Raw genomic sequence first — 14,873 nt, forward strand, 5'->3', positions numbered from 1 at the left:
ATGTATATTTCCCTGCTAGACTGAAAGTGCCGTGGGGCATGTTATACAGACTCCTACCCTTTACCCCAGACATATTTTGGTCGGGAACAGTAGGAGCAAATAAATTTTCGGGAAGGAATGAGAGACTCTGTGCTCAGTGATGAGAGAGAGAACAGAAGCAGGGAGCAACTAGCACAGGAATGGAGGACATGGGAGAGAAATGTTTTCCATATTCTGAGATTGGAAACATTTGTGGGGTCAGACTGTGGTTTTGTAAGAATATAACACGGTAGAATAAATAAGACACAATAGAAAATATCAGAGTGCATCATATGCAGTCAGGGTGCATAGCAAATCATTTCATGGTTTTCCTCCTTGAGCCATATGACTGCCTGATAGATTTGACCACTCAGAATTTATAATCTCTCACACTAGCTACCAAATAGATCTGTGCATACATACAAGAATTAAACAGCAGATGGCAAATTTGGCTTCAACATTTGTAATTATTTGGTTGAAAGAATGCAATCAAAAAAAAAAAAGAAAGAAAGAAAGAAAATGATTCAGCAAGAACAACACACAAACAAAAGCAAGAATAAAAATCCTCATACCCCAGGATATAGAGCAAAGAACTTGCACAGATAATTTGCCATAGATAAAGTAAATGGCTAGTAAAACCCAGAATATATTCTGCCTCCAGGTAATGAACTGAGTGCAAAATAAGCCCTTTTGCATAAGCCTGTTTATGTTTTAAACAAACTTTTTAAGTGAATACCTAATGTGAGAGAGGATTCTGTGAAATGTATGTCTCAAGAACAGCAGTTGCAAGTAGTGCCTCCCTCCATTGGACTGGATCTTTCTGATGAATACAAATTTGGTCCAATATACCCCATCCTAAATATTTTTTATTTTTATTTTTTTAAAGATTTATTCATTTATTTGAGAGAGAGAGTGCAATCAAGGGGAGGCGTAGAGGGAAAGGTAAAAAAAAGAATCTCAAACAGACCCCCCACTGAACACAGACCTGGAACAGGATTTGATCCCTGGAACCAGAGATCATGACCTGAGCCAAAACCAAGAGCCCGAAGCTTACTGACTGAGCCACCTAGAAGCCCAGTAAAAGTATTTTGTAAATGCCCTCACTGCTCTGCACCCGCATTCATCCCTAATAGTCTATTTTCATATTCCCCCTTACTGCAAATCTCCTTGAGGTGTTCACATTTTCCTAAAGAGAATGCCTCCCATTCCTTCTTTAGTCTAATCCAACTGGACTTTATTCCCACCACTTAATTATCTACAGTAATCCTTGTATTGCCGAGTTCACAGATACTTCTTTTTTTTTTTTATTAACACATACTGTATTATTTGTTTCAGAGGTACAGGTCTGTGATTCATCAGTCTTACACAATTCACAGCGCTCACCATAGCACATACCCTCCCCAATATCCATCACCCAGTCACCCCATCCCTCCCAACCCGCTCCCCTGCAGCAACCCTGTTTGTTTCCTGAGATTAAGAGTCTCTTATGGTTTGTTTCCCTCTCTGGTTTTGTCTTGTTTGATTCTTCCCTCCCGTCCCCTATGATCCTCTATCTTTTTCCTCAAATTCCTCATATCAGTGAGATCATATGATAATTGCCTTTCTCTGATTTCTTTTTTTCACATATTAAATAAATTGACTAGAAATGAATGAGTTCACCACTCCAACAAACACAGTGATCACTTGGCTCCAGGCTTGGCTGGATAGGCTGTCAGGTGACCTCAGGTAAAAGCTTTCTGCTTCCATTTTCTCTGAACCTTTCCTGAAATACCGGCTGAGCTTTGAGACTCACCGGAATGGGGTCTCTGAGAGGAAGGTCTCCATGTGGAGGTCTGAATCCCCCGCTGGATGGCTGATGATGGAGACCGAAGCTTTGTTTCCAGACAAGACAGCAGGAAGGTGTGAAGCATGGGTCCCCCAGCAGATGTAGGAATCCAAATGCAAAAACCGTATCTCCTCACGTTCAAGGTTGAAGATGCCCAGGGGCTGCAGAAGAGGAGATAATTTACAACTCCTTATGTTTGCTATATCTGTTCCCTATCCCTGTTCATTAGACACTTTTCCCATTATTACTCCAACCCTTGAGCACATCTTCCCATGGGAACTTATCTGGACAGAATAGAATTTTTTCCTGTAGATTCTTGTTCCCAAGAGACCAGGTTAGAATTCAAGTGCATCCAATGCTTATCACACCTCCCTGAACTTGCCTGGCTTCTAGAGCTCTAACACTGAGACTTTCCACAGCCCTGAGTGAAAGTTTTTTTCCAAATCTAAGCCTGAGGAAGCTGTCTTGACCATGCCCCCTGGGTCTCCAAAACGTTGACTCCTGGTGGGACCACAACTCCTGATAGCTCTAGAAAATTGCTCTTCCTTCTTCAACAAGCAACAGTGTGTTCCTTTGCTATAAAACCATGGGTACAACAATCCTTTTGTTCATAATTCTTTTGAAAAATCAATTAGGAGCTTAATGATTTTAATACAGGTTAAAAGTTGACATTTAGTCCTTCACTTTTAAAACAGTTGGGTGTATAAGAAATGCATTTAGATCACTTAAGGCACCGTGGGCTAAGCTTAGAATCTTATATGGATGGCCTCATTTATTTTGTGCAAAAGACATTCTATGATGACCATAAAATGATGAGCCTCATTGCATATTTATAGAAATGTGACTTGGAAGGGTTGAATGATCGACCCAGAATTATGAACTGGGTCATTATGAACTGATGTGCTTTGACTTGAATGCAACAAGATAGGCCAGGGGTTCTCAACCAGGGATGATTTTGCCTCCAGAGGACACTTGAAAATATCTGGAGAAATTTTTGACTGTCATAGCATGGGAAGTGTTGCTACTAATTTGGCATGTCTAGGGTGGCCCAGAGATCCTGCATCTGTAACTAGATCCCAGTCATTGATGTTGCCTTGTGTGTTAAGGCTGTGGTCCGGTGTCAGAGCCAGGTGTGTTCTTCTTCTACCAGAACCAACCCCCCCCCACCTCAGATCTGACCTTAGGTAGTCAAACAAGTTTACAGGTGTCACTTTTCCCTCATGACAGGAAATGAACCTTTAAAGCCTTTGTTCCCTTATCGGTAAACTGGAGAAAGTCCATCTAAGGATTCGGTCTGAGAAATTAGTAATATTTTAGAACACACAGGAAATTCCCTGGCCCAGAGCTGGTGCTCCATCCACAGGGACTATTGTGACCATCTAAGTTCCACATTTCCTAAGCTCATTATGACACCAAAAAAGGTCTCCTTTAGGTCTGGAATTAAGTCCAGGATTCCTCTGCGTCTGGGACAGTTTTCTGGGTGGGTTGGGAATGAAGTGTGTGTCACTGGCAGCATCCTGCACAGGTGGGGAAAACAGGCGTTCACTCACACACTCACATTCATCCACAGGAGAATTCCCTGGCCAAGAAGATCTCCTGTAGCACTGAATGTGCTGCCTTAGGATAGAGGGTACGTGGGTAAAATGTAATTGTTCCTCTTACTCTCTTCAGTGTGTTCAATGCTGGCTGTATTTTCCTCCAATTTTAGGCTTGAGTTTCTTCATTGGACCCCTGTACTTCCACGAAGGTACTGTCACCCATGAGCTATTGTCAAAAATAGTGCCCTTGGGGAAAAGAAGAGCGAAAACTCCTATTTCACCATTTTGAGGATTTTTTTTTTTTTTTTAGGAAAATACATGTTTTCCTAGACGCTCCACTAAGAGATTTCAGCTCACATACATTTGGGCAAATTTGTGTCATCTGGTATATTAGGCAGAATGATGGCCTTCCAAAAATGTCCACATCCCAATCCCCAGAACCTGTGAAAATATTAGGTTACAAGAGAAAAGGAATTAAAGTTATTGAAGGAATGAGGATTGCTAATAACCTGACTTTAAAATAGTTTATCTGGGGTTATTTGGATAAAGCCATTGTAATCACAAGGGTCCGTGAATGGATAAAGGAGGCAGCAATAAGAGTCCAAGAGATGAAACATGAGAAAGACTCAGCCAGCCACTGCAGGCATTGAAGATGGAGGGGCAGGGCCATAGGACAAGGGATGCAGGCAGTCTCTAAAAGCTGGAGAAGGCAAGAAAGCAGGTTACCCCTTTGCGTTTATCAAAACATTGTGAAATTGGCTTAAGCCTATTGGTGTCAAGACAGGAGAATAAGAAAACACAAATCTTATTAAGAAAAAACTGTTATATTATAAAAGTGGAATCAAAATCAATGAGGAAAGCAAGGCTTTGGAAATAAATGGTGCTTGGTCAATTTGCTATTAGTCAGAAATACAATAACATTAAATTTCTATCTTTTTTTTATTCTTTGTAGAAATCCACCTTTTTAAAAATTTTATTATGTTATGTTAGTCACCATACAATATATCATTAGTTTTTGATGTAGTGATCCGCAATTCATTGTTTTTAAATTTCTATCTTAATGCCAACAACTTTTTGGCATTGAGTGAATTTGTAGAAAAATACAATGACTAAAATGAACCTGTAGAAAAAATATAAAACTGCAGTGGACTTCTAGAAGAAAGATTAAATTAATCCTCTGAACATAAACCAGATGGAAGTAAAAGAATTGAGAATAATAATTGATGGATTCCAGCACATGAAAATCTACAGGTCCAACAATAAAGAAAATTTAAAAATAAGTGTAAATGTAAGAAAAATATTTACAACACATTGGATATTACAAAATATAAAGTGTAACCATGTAAAAAGTTCTTTTAAATCAATGAGAATAAAAATACCTAAGATGAGAAATGATCTAAGGTGCAAATGAAAAATATAGGAAGAATACCTGTGAATAAACATATACATGCAAAAATGTGCTAAGCTTTGTAACAATCAAATGAAGTGAAATTATAATATTAAGGAAACCATAATAAATATCACTGTAGAATTTTATTTATTTGTAAGCCTGCAGCCCCCAAACACAGAACATTTCTTAGCTGGGGAGCTGACTTCCAGAAATGCATGTTTATGTGTTATGGGTTAAACTGTTATTATAATAAAATTTGGCTGGAGGCAACATAATCTGATGCCTGAGAGAGCATCTGAACCAGGCAGCCCTCTACAGACCTCAGAAGGGGTGAGCCTTTTCACCACAGCCTTGACCCTGAGTGAGTCAGCTAGATACCATAAGCTCCACCTCCTCCCTAACAATAGGAGAATGATACTAATCACATAAGTATTATTGGAAAACTTAAATTAGATAATGTGTATAAACACTTAATCAGTACTGGTAGAGTGCTATTATTACTTTTTGTTATCAAGATCCATAACAATAACCAAATTTCTTGAGGCACCTGTGTAGCTCAGTGAAATGACTGACTCTTGATCTCAGCTCAGGTGATGATCACAGGGTTCTGAGTTCAAGCCCCACCTTGGGTCCTCCTGGGACCTACTAAAAACAAACAAACAAAACAAAACAAAAACACCAAATGTGTTTTCTATCTCAACAGTTTTCATTAAATCAATACATTTCATGTTCTGGTCCTGACTGTATTTAACCACCCACACATCTATTTTTCACTCAACAAAAATTCACTGGCCATAAACTCCATCCTGAGAACTATAGTAAGCACTGCAGTTTCAAAGATAAGTAAGAGAGAGTTCTAAAATTCAAGAAATCTATATTGTGGATGAGCAGAGAAATTTAGTAAATTTGATGTGACTGTATGGAAAGTGAATCAGATCAGGAAAAAGGGGGAGAGTCAGATCTTTGAGTTGATTTTATTCACATGACCTGAGAAAACATTTCTGTAAGTGAGTTTTCGGGACATTTCCAAAATAGGCACACATTGCATGACTCTGAGTATGGATATTAACTACATGAGATTTGACTTATTTTTTTTTTTTTTTAAGAAATCCAAACGATTACCGAAGATTACGGAGAAAAATACCAGGTTGTAGTCACACCAAATGAAAATGACTGGTTATAGGTTGGCGGAGCAAGATGGCGGAGGAGTAGGAGACCTAGATTTCGTCTGGTCTCAGGAATTCAGCTGAATAGGGATCAAACCATTCTGAACACCTACGAACTCAACAGGAGATCGAACAGGAGAGTAGCAACAACTCTCTGAACAGAGAAGCGACCACTTACTGGAAGGTAGGACATGCGGAGAAGTGAATCGAGGTGATATTCGGGAAGACAGACGGTGGGGGAGGGGCCTCCGCCGGCCGCTTCTGGCAAGTGATAGAGTCGCGGAGCACAAAATCAGACCTTTTAGAAGTCGGCTCCGCTGAGGGACGTCGCTGCAGTGGCTAAGCGGGGGGTGGAATCCTCCCGGGACAGTGTGGTCTGAGGACCCTTGGGGTCACAGAGAGACCGGGGGTGCCTGAGTGCGCCAGAGCTCCCAGGTATCAGAGCGGGGAAGCCGGCTGCAGAGACGGAGCAGAGTCGCGGGCTCTCAGCTCGGGGTTGCCATAAACTGTGATCTGCGGCCCAGTCGGGGCACGGCTCCCCCAGCAGGGACCCAACAAGCAGCAGATCCGGGGAGACACCCCTTCCTTCCCGGGGAGGAGCGGTGCGGGAACGCACTGCAGGGATCTGCTGGGTTTGGACACTCCGCGCGGGGTCGGGTGCCAGAGATAGCAACGCTCGATCACAGGCCGGGTGAGCACGGAGTGCGGCCGGAGACCGGGGACACGGAAGTGCCTACTTTTCTCTGGGGGCACACTGAGGAGCGGGGCCCCGAGTTCTCAGCTCCTCCGGGTGGAGATTGGGAGGCCACCATTTCTGCCCTGGTCCTCCAAAGCTGTACTGAGAGCTTGCAGGGAACAAAAGCTCCTGAGAGCAAACCGGAGCAGCTTCCTTAGCCCGGACCGACAAGGGCGGGGCAATTCCGCCTCCGGCAAAGACATTTGGAAACCACAGCAACAAGCCCCTCCCCCAGAAGATCAGCACAAACAGCCAGCAAGCCAAGACCAAGTTGATCCACCAAGGAGAATGGGAGAACTCCAGCGCTAGGGGAATACTGCACATAGATTCATGGCTTCTTTTTTTTTTTTTTACCATGATTCATTATTTCATCAAAGTTAATTTTTGTTGACTGTTTTTTTTTATTTTTCTTTTTCCCTTTTTCAACCAACATCTTATCAATCTCTTTTAAAAAAAAAAAAACATTTTTTATTTTTCATTTTTAGAGTCATATTTTATCACTTCATAGTAGTTACCCTTATTTTTCGCATATATATATAAGTTGTTCTCTCTTTAAAATTTTGAGGTACAGTTTCTTCTAACAGATCAAAATATACCCTAAATCACTAGTGTATGGTTTTGTTCTAGTCTCCTGCCTGATCACATTCTCTCCCTTTTTCCTTTTTTTTTTTTCTTAAATCTTCTTTCTTTTTTCAAACAACTTATCTTACCAAGTCCTTTTATAAAATCTTTTATAATTCTCATCTTTACAGTCATCTTCCATCCCTTCATTGTATCAACCCTTATTTTGTACATATATGTCTTTCTTCCTGTAAAATTTTAGGAGGCACTTTTTTCTAACAGACCAAAATACGCCCAAAATCTAGTGTGTGGCACTGATCTATGCACTAGCCTGATCATATTTGATCATATTCTGCTTTTTTTGTATTGTTTTGTTTTTGTTTTTATCTTTTTTTTCTTTTTTTTTTCCTTTTTCTCTTTCTTTTTTCTTTCTTTCCCTTTCTTTTCCCCCAGTTTCAGGTCTTTTCTGATTTGTATACAGTATATTTGCTGGGGACGTTGTAAACCTGTTAGCATTTTGTTCTCTCATTCATCTATTCTCCTCTGGACAAAAGGACAAGACGAAAGAAATCACCTCAGCAAAAAGAACAAGAGGTAGTACCGTCAGCCAGGGACCTACTCAATACGGACATTAGTACGATCTCGGACCTAGAGTTCAGAATCATGACTTTAAAGATACTAGCTGGGCTTGAAGAAAGCGTGGAAGTTATTAGAGAAACCCTTTCTGGAGAAATAAAAGAACTAAAATCTAACCAAATCGAAATCAAAAAGGCTATTGATGAGGTGCAATCAAAAATGGGGGCACTAAATGCTAGGATAAATGAGGCAGAAGAGAGAATCAGCGATATAGAAGACCAAATGATGGAAAATAAAGAGGCTGAGAAAAAGAGAGAGAAACAACTACAGGATCACGAGGGCAGAATTCAAGAGATAAGTGATACGATAAGACGAAACAACATTAGAATAATTGGGATCCCGGAAGAAGAAGAGAGAGAGAGGGGGGCAGAAGGTATATTGGAGCAAATAATAGCAGAGAACTTCCCTAATGTGTGGAAGGAAACAGGCATTAAAATCCAGGAGGCACAGAGAACCCCTCTCAAAATCAATACTAATAGGTCAACACCCCGACATCTAATAGTAAAACTTACGAGTCTCAGAGACAAAGAGAAAATCCTGAAAGCAGCTCGGGAGAAGAGATATGTAACCTACAATGGTAGAAACATTAGATTGGCAACAGACCTATCCACAGAGACCTGGCAGGCCAGAAAGGACTGGCAAGATATCTTCAGAGCACTAAACGAGAAAAATATGCAGCCAAGAATACTATATCCAGCTAGGCTATCATTGAAAATAGAAGGAGAGATAAAAAGCTTCCAGAACAAACAAAAACTAAAGGAATTTGCAAACACGAAACCAGCCCTCCAAGAAATATTGAGAGGGGTCCTCTAAGCAAAGAGAGAACGTAAAAGCAGCAAAGAGCAGAAACGAACACAGACAACAGACAGTTAACAGTCACCTTACAGGTAATACAATGGCACTAAATGCATACCTTTCAATAGTTACCCTGAATGTAAATGGGCTAAATGCCCCAATCAAAAGACACAGCCTATCAGATTGGATTAAAAAACAAGACCCATCAATATGCTGTCTGCAAGAGACTCATTTTAGACCCAAAGACACCCCCAGGTTGAAAGTGAGGGGGTGGAAAACCATGTACCATGCTAATGGACACCAAAAGAAAGCTGGGGTGGCAATCCTTCTATCAGACACACTAGATTTTAAAACAAAGACTGTAATAAGAGATGAGGAAGGACACTATATCCTACTTAAAGGGTCTATCCAACAAGAAGATCTAACAATTGTAAATATCTATGCCCCGAACATGGGAGCAGCCAATTATATAAGGCAATTAATAACAAAAGCAAAGAAACACATTGACAACAATACAATAATAGTGGGGGACTTTAACACCCCCCTGACTGAAATGGACAGATCATCTAAGCAAAAGATCAACAAGGAAATAAAGACTTTAAATGACACACTGGACCAAATGGACTTCACAGACATATTCAGAACATTCAATCCCAAAGCAACGGAATACACATTCTTCTCTAGTGCCCATGGAACATTCTCCAGAATTGATCACATCCTAGGTCACAAATCAGGTCTCAACTGGTACCAAAAGATTGGGATCATTCCCTGCATATTTTCAGACCACAATGCTTTGAAACTAGAACTCAACCACAAGAGGAAAGTCGGAAAGAACTCAAATACATGGAGGCTAAAGAGCATCCTACTAAAGAATGAATGGGTCAACCAAGAAATTAAAGAAGAATTAAAAAAATTCATGGTAACCAATAAAAATGAAAACACAACTGTTCAAAATCTTTGGGATACAGCAAAGGCAGTCCTGAGAGGAAAGTATATAGCAATACAAGCCTTTCTCAAGAAACAAGAAAGGTCTCAAATACACAACCTAACCCTACACCTAAAGGAGCTGGAGAAAGAACAGCAAAGAAAGCCTAAACCCAGCAGGAGAAGAGAAATCATAAAGATCAGAGCAGAAATCAATGAACTAGAAACCAAAAGAACAGTAGAACAGATCAACGAAACTAGGAGCTGGTTCTTTGAAAGAATTCACAAGATTGATAAACCCCTGGCCAGACTGATCAAAAAGAAAAGAGAAATGACCCAAATCAACAAAATCATGAATGAAAGAGGAGAGATCACAACCAACACCAAAGAAATACAAACAATTATAAGAACATATTATGAGCAACTCTATGCCAGCAAATTAGATAACCTGGAAGAAATGGGTGCATTCCTAGAGATGTATCAACTACCAAAATTGAACCAGGAAGAAATAGAAAACCTGAACAGACCTATAACCACTAAGGAAATTGAAGCAGTGATCAAAAATCTCCCAAGAAACAAAAGCCCAGGGCCAGATGGCTTCCCAGGGGAATTCTATCAGACATTTCAAGAAGAATTAATACCTATTCTCCTGAAACTGTTCCAAAAAATAGACATGGAAGGGAAACTTCCAAATTCATTTTATGAGGCCAGCATTACCTTGATCCCAAAACCAGACAAAGACCCCATCAAAAAGGAGAATTACAGACCAATATCCTTGATGAATATGAATGCAAAAATTCTCACAGAAATACTAGCCAATAGGATCCAACAGTACATTAAAAGGATTATTCACCACGACCAAGTGGGATTTATTCCTGGGCTGCAAGGCTGGTTCAACATCCGCAAAACAATCAACGTGATACAATACATTAACAACAGAAAGAACAAGAAACATATGATCCTCTCAATAGTTGCAGAAAAAGCATTTGACAAAGTACAACATCCTTTCTTGATCAAAACTCTTCAGAGTATAGGGATAGAGGGTACATACCTCAATATCATAAAAGCCATCTATGAAAAATCTACAGCGAATATCATTCTCAATGGGGAAAAGCTGAGAGCTTTCTCCCTAAGGTCAGGAACGCGGCAGGGATGTCCACTCTCACCACTGCTATTCAACATAGTATTAGAAGTCCTAGCCACAGCAATCAGACAACAAAAAGAAATCAAAGGCATCCAAATCGGCAAAGAGGAAGTCAAACTCTCACTCTTTGCAGATGATATGATACTGTATGTGGAAAACCCAAAAGACTCCACCCCAAAACTGCTAGAACTCATACAGGAATTCAGTCAAGTAGCAGGCTATAAAATCAATGCACAGAAATCAGTGGCATTCCTGTACACCAACAACAAGACAGAAGAGAGGCAAATCAAGGAGTCTATCCCATTTACAATTGCACCCAAAACATTAGATACCTAGGAATAAATCTAACCAAAGAGGCAAAGGATCTGTACTCAGAAAACTATAAAATACTCAGGAAAGAAATTGAAGAAGACACAAAGAAATGGAAAAACGTTCCATGCTCATGGATTGGGAGAATCAACATTGTGAAGATGTCAATGCTACCTAGAGCAATCTACACATTCAATGCAATCCCCATCAAAATACCATCCACTTCTTTCAAAGAAATGGAACAAATAATCCTAAAATTTGTATGGAACCAGAAGAGACCCAGAATAGCCAGAGGAATACTGAAAAAGAAAAGCAAAGCTGGCGGCATCACAATTCCGGACTTCCAGCTCTATTACAAAGCTGTCATCATCAAGACAGTATGGTACTGGCACAAAAACAGACACATAGATCAATGGAACAGAATCGAGAGCCCAGAAATGGACCCTCAACTCTATGGTCAACTCATCTTTGACAAAGCAGGAAAGAATGTCCAATGGCAAAAAGACAGTCTCTTCAACAAATGGTGTTGGGAAAATTGGACAGCCACATGCAGAAGAATGAACCTGGACCATTTCCTTACACCACACACAAAAATAGACTCCAAATGGTTGAAAGACCTAAACGTGAGACAGGAGTCCATCCAAATCCTAAAGGAGAACACAGGTAGCAACTTTTTCGATCTTAGCCGCAGCAACTTCTTCCTAGAAACATCGCCAAAGGCACGGGAAGCCAGAGCAAAAATGAACTATTGGGATTTCATCAAGATAAAAAGCTTTTGCACAGCAAAAGAAACAGTCCACAAAACCAAAAGACAACCGACAGAATGGGAGAAAATATTTGCAAATGACATATCAGATAAAGGGCTAGTATCCAAAATCTATAAAGAACTTATCAAACTCAACACCCAAAGAACAAATAATCCAATCAAGAAATGGGCAGAAGACATGAACAGACATTTCTCCAAAGAAGACATCGAAATGGTGAACAGGCACAATAAAAAGTGCTCAGCATCGCTCGGCATCAGGGAAATCCAAATCAAAACCTCGATGAGAAACCACCTCACTCCCGTCAGAATGGCTAAAATTAACAAGTCAGGGAACGACAGATGTTGGCGGGGATGTGGAGAAAGGGGAACCCTCCTACACTGTTGGTGGGAATGCAAGCTGGTGCAACCACTCTGGAAAACAGTATGGAGGTTCCTCAAACAGTTGAAATTAGAGCTACCATTCGATCCAGCAAGTGCACTACTGGGTATTTACCACAAAGATACAAATGTAGGGACCCGAAGGGGTACGTGTACCCCAATGTTTATAGCAGCAATGTCCACAATAGCCAAACTGTGGAAAGAGCCAAGATGTCCATCGACAGATGAATGGATAAAGAAGAGGTGGTATATATACACAATGGAATATTATGCAGCCATCAAAAGGAATGAGATCTTGCCATTTGCAATGACGTGGATGGAACTGGAGGGTGTTATGCTGAGTGAAATAAGTCAATCAAAGAAAGTCATGTATCACATGACCTCACTGATATGAGGAATTCTTAATCTCAGGAAACAAACTGAGTGTTACTGGAGTGGTTGGGGGTGGGAGGGATGGGGTGGCTTGGTGATAGACATTGGGGAGGCTATGTGCTACGGTGAGCGCTGTGAATATTGCTAGACTGTTGAATCACAGATCTGTACTTCTGAAACCAATAACGCAACATATTTTAAGAAAAAAGAAAAAGAAGAAGATAACAGGAGAGGAAGAAAAGGGGAGTATGTCAGAGGGGGAGACGAACCATGAGAGATGATGGACTCTGAAAAACAAACTGAGGGTTCTAGAGGGGAGGGGGTAGGGGGATGGGTTAGCCTGGTGATGGGTATTGAGGAGGGCACGTTCTGCATAGAGAACTGGGTGTTATGAACAAACAATGAATCATGGAACACTGCACCAAAAACTAATGATGTAATATATGGTGATTAACATAACAATAAAAAATTTAAAAAAAATGAAAGAAAATGACTGGTTATAAAGTGAAAAGGGGAACCCAGGATATAACCTGAAGAAAAATAGAGAAGACAAATAAAAGACAAGAAGAAGAAAAATAGAGAAGACAAGGAAGACCCAAGGAGAGAACTGCTTTAAAATGTGTACACCTGGGAAAAAATAAAGATAGTGAGATGAAAGAAGCCAGGATCTCTGGGCCTCCATATTGTGGGCCCAGCTACTCAGGAGAGTCTTGTAATGGTTCCTGATGCTGAAAGGCACCACCCTCCTGAGAAGCCTGCTCAGGGCCCCCTTCATGTCCCTGTCCCTCAAGCTGTAGATGAAGGGGTTCAGCATGTGGGTGACAATGGTGTACTTCACCGAGGCCACCAGACTCGTCCTAGAGGATGAAGTCCCTGCAGAAGTGAGGTCAACCCCAAGGCCTGTGCCGTAGAACAAGGAGACCACTGAGAAGTGAGACCCACATTGGAAAAGGCTTTGTTTTGCCCACAGCTGAGGAAATGCTGGGTATGGAAGAAACAATTTGATAGTAAGAAGAAAGCATTCCATGGAAAGGAATCATGGCCATACTCCCAGTTGCAGAATACACCACTATGTTATCGATGAGGGTGTCAGAACAGGCAAGCTTCAGGACTTGAGGAAGATCCCAAAAAAAGGGTAAGATATCCATGTTTGTGCAGAAGGACAGCCTCAAAAACATCAAATCTCCAACAGGGAGCCCGGGACACTGATGCACCAGGATTCCAAGGTCAGCAGCCCACAGAGCTGGGGGTTCATGATAACTAAGTATTTCAGGGGGTGACACGTGGCCACAAAATGGTCATAGGCCATCACGGTCAGAAGAAAGATGTCCGACACAGCAAAGAGTGTGAGGAAATAAACCTGCATGAGGCAGGCTTCATAGGTTATGACTTTGCTCTGAATCTGGATGTTCCACAGCATCTTGAAGATGGTGGTGGAGGTGAAACAGATGTCAGCAAAGGACAGGTTGGTGAGGAAGAAGTACATGGGCTTGTGGAGGTGGGAGTCTGAGCAGATGGCCAGGATGATGAGCAGGTTCCCAGTGAACGTGATCAAGTATATGGACAGAAACAACCCTAAGAGCATGAATTGAACCTCGGGCTTCGCTCAAAGTCCCAGGAGGAGAAACTCTGAAGTATGTGTTTGATTTCCTGATTCCATGTGGATGAAAGAAGGAGCAGGAAAGGGAAAAAATCAGTATCCAATGACCATCACATGGACAGCACAGAAATGTGATTGCCTTTAATTTCCAGTGAATGGATTAATAAAGTACTATCCTGTTATAATTGCCTTGGGTGGGGAATTTGAAATGCTTCCATCCTTCCCTCTGCTGCCACTGCCATCTGGAAATGTAGTCCTAGTTCCAAAGCGGTTGTGCCCCTTTTAGCCTGGCTACTCAGAGTGTGGTCCATGGACCAGCAGGAGCAGCATTGCCCAGAGCTACTCTGAATGCAGAGTCCCAGGCCACATTCAGACTTGCTGAATCAGAATCCACATTGTGACAAGATCATGGGGGATTTCCCTGTTCATTCATGACTGAGTAGTGCTGGTCTAGAACGTCTGTGGGTTTCAGTCCTTTACTTTTCATCTCCTCACTTTCATTTTCCTCTATACCATCCCTCAAACTTCCTTACATAATATGTAGGCAAAATAGGAGCTCAATAATCAGGGCTGTTTTCTACCATCTGTGTAGAAGGAATAATATTTGTACATTAGTCTTAACTATTCCAGACACTGTGTATGAATCCTGTATTCAGCTTTTCAAAGCAAATATTTGTAAATTTCATAATGATTTCCATTGCTTCTGTGACCCAGA

General features: G+C 41.0%; 1 pseudogene; it reads right to left on the minus strand.

Annotated features, from left to right (window-relative positions):
- Positions 1-1,806: 1,806 nt before the first annotated feature.
- Positions 1,807-14,469, minus strand: LOC113916090 (annotated as a pseudogene).
- Between the last annotated feature and the right edge of the window lie 404 nt (positions 14,470-14,873).

The sequence above is a fragment of the Zalophus californianus genome, chromosome 1, assembly GCF_009762305.2.
Source record: "Zalophus californianus isolate mZalCal1 chromosome 1, mZalCal1.pri.v2, whole genome shotgun sequence".
Lineage (NCBI taxonomy): Eukaryota > Metazoa > Chordata > Mammalia > Carnivora > Otariidae > Zalophus > Zalophus californianus.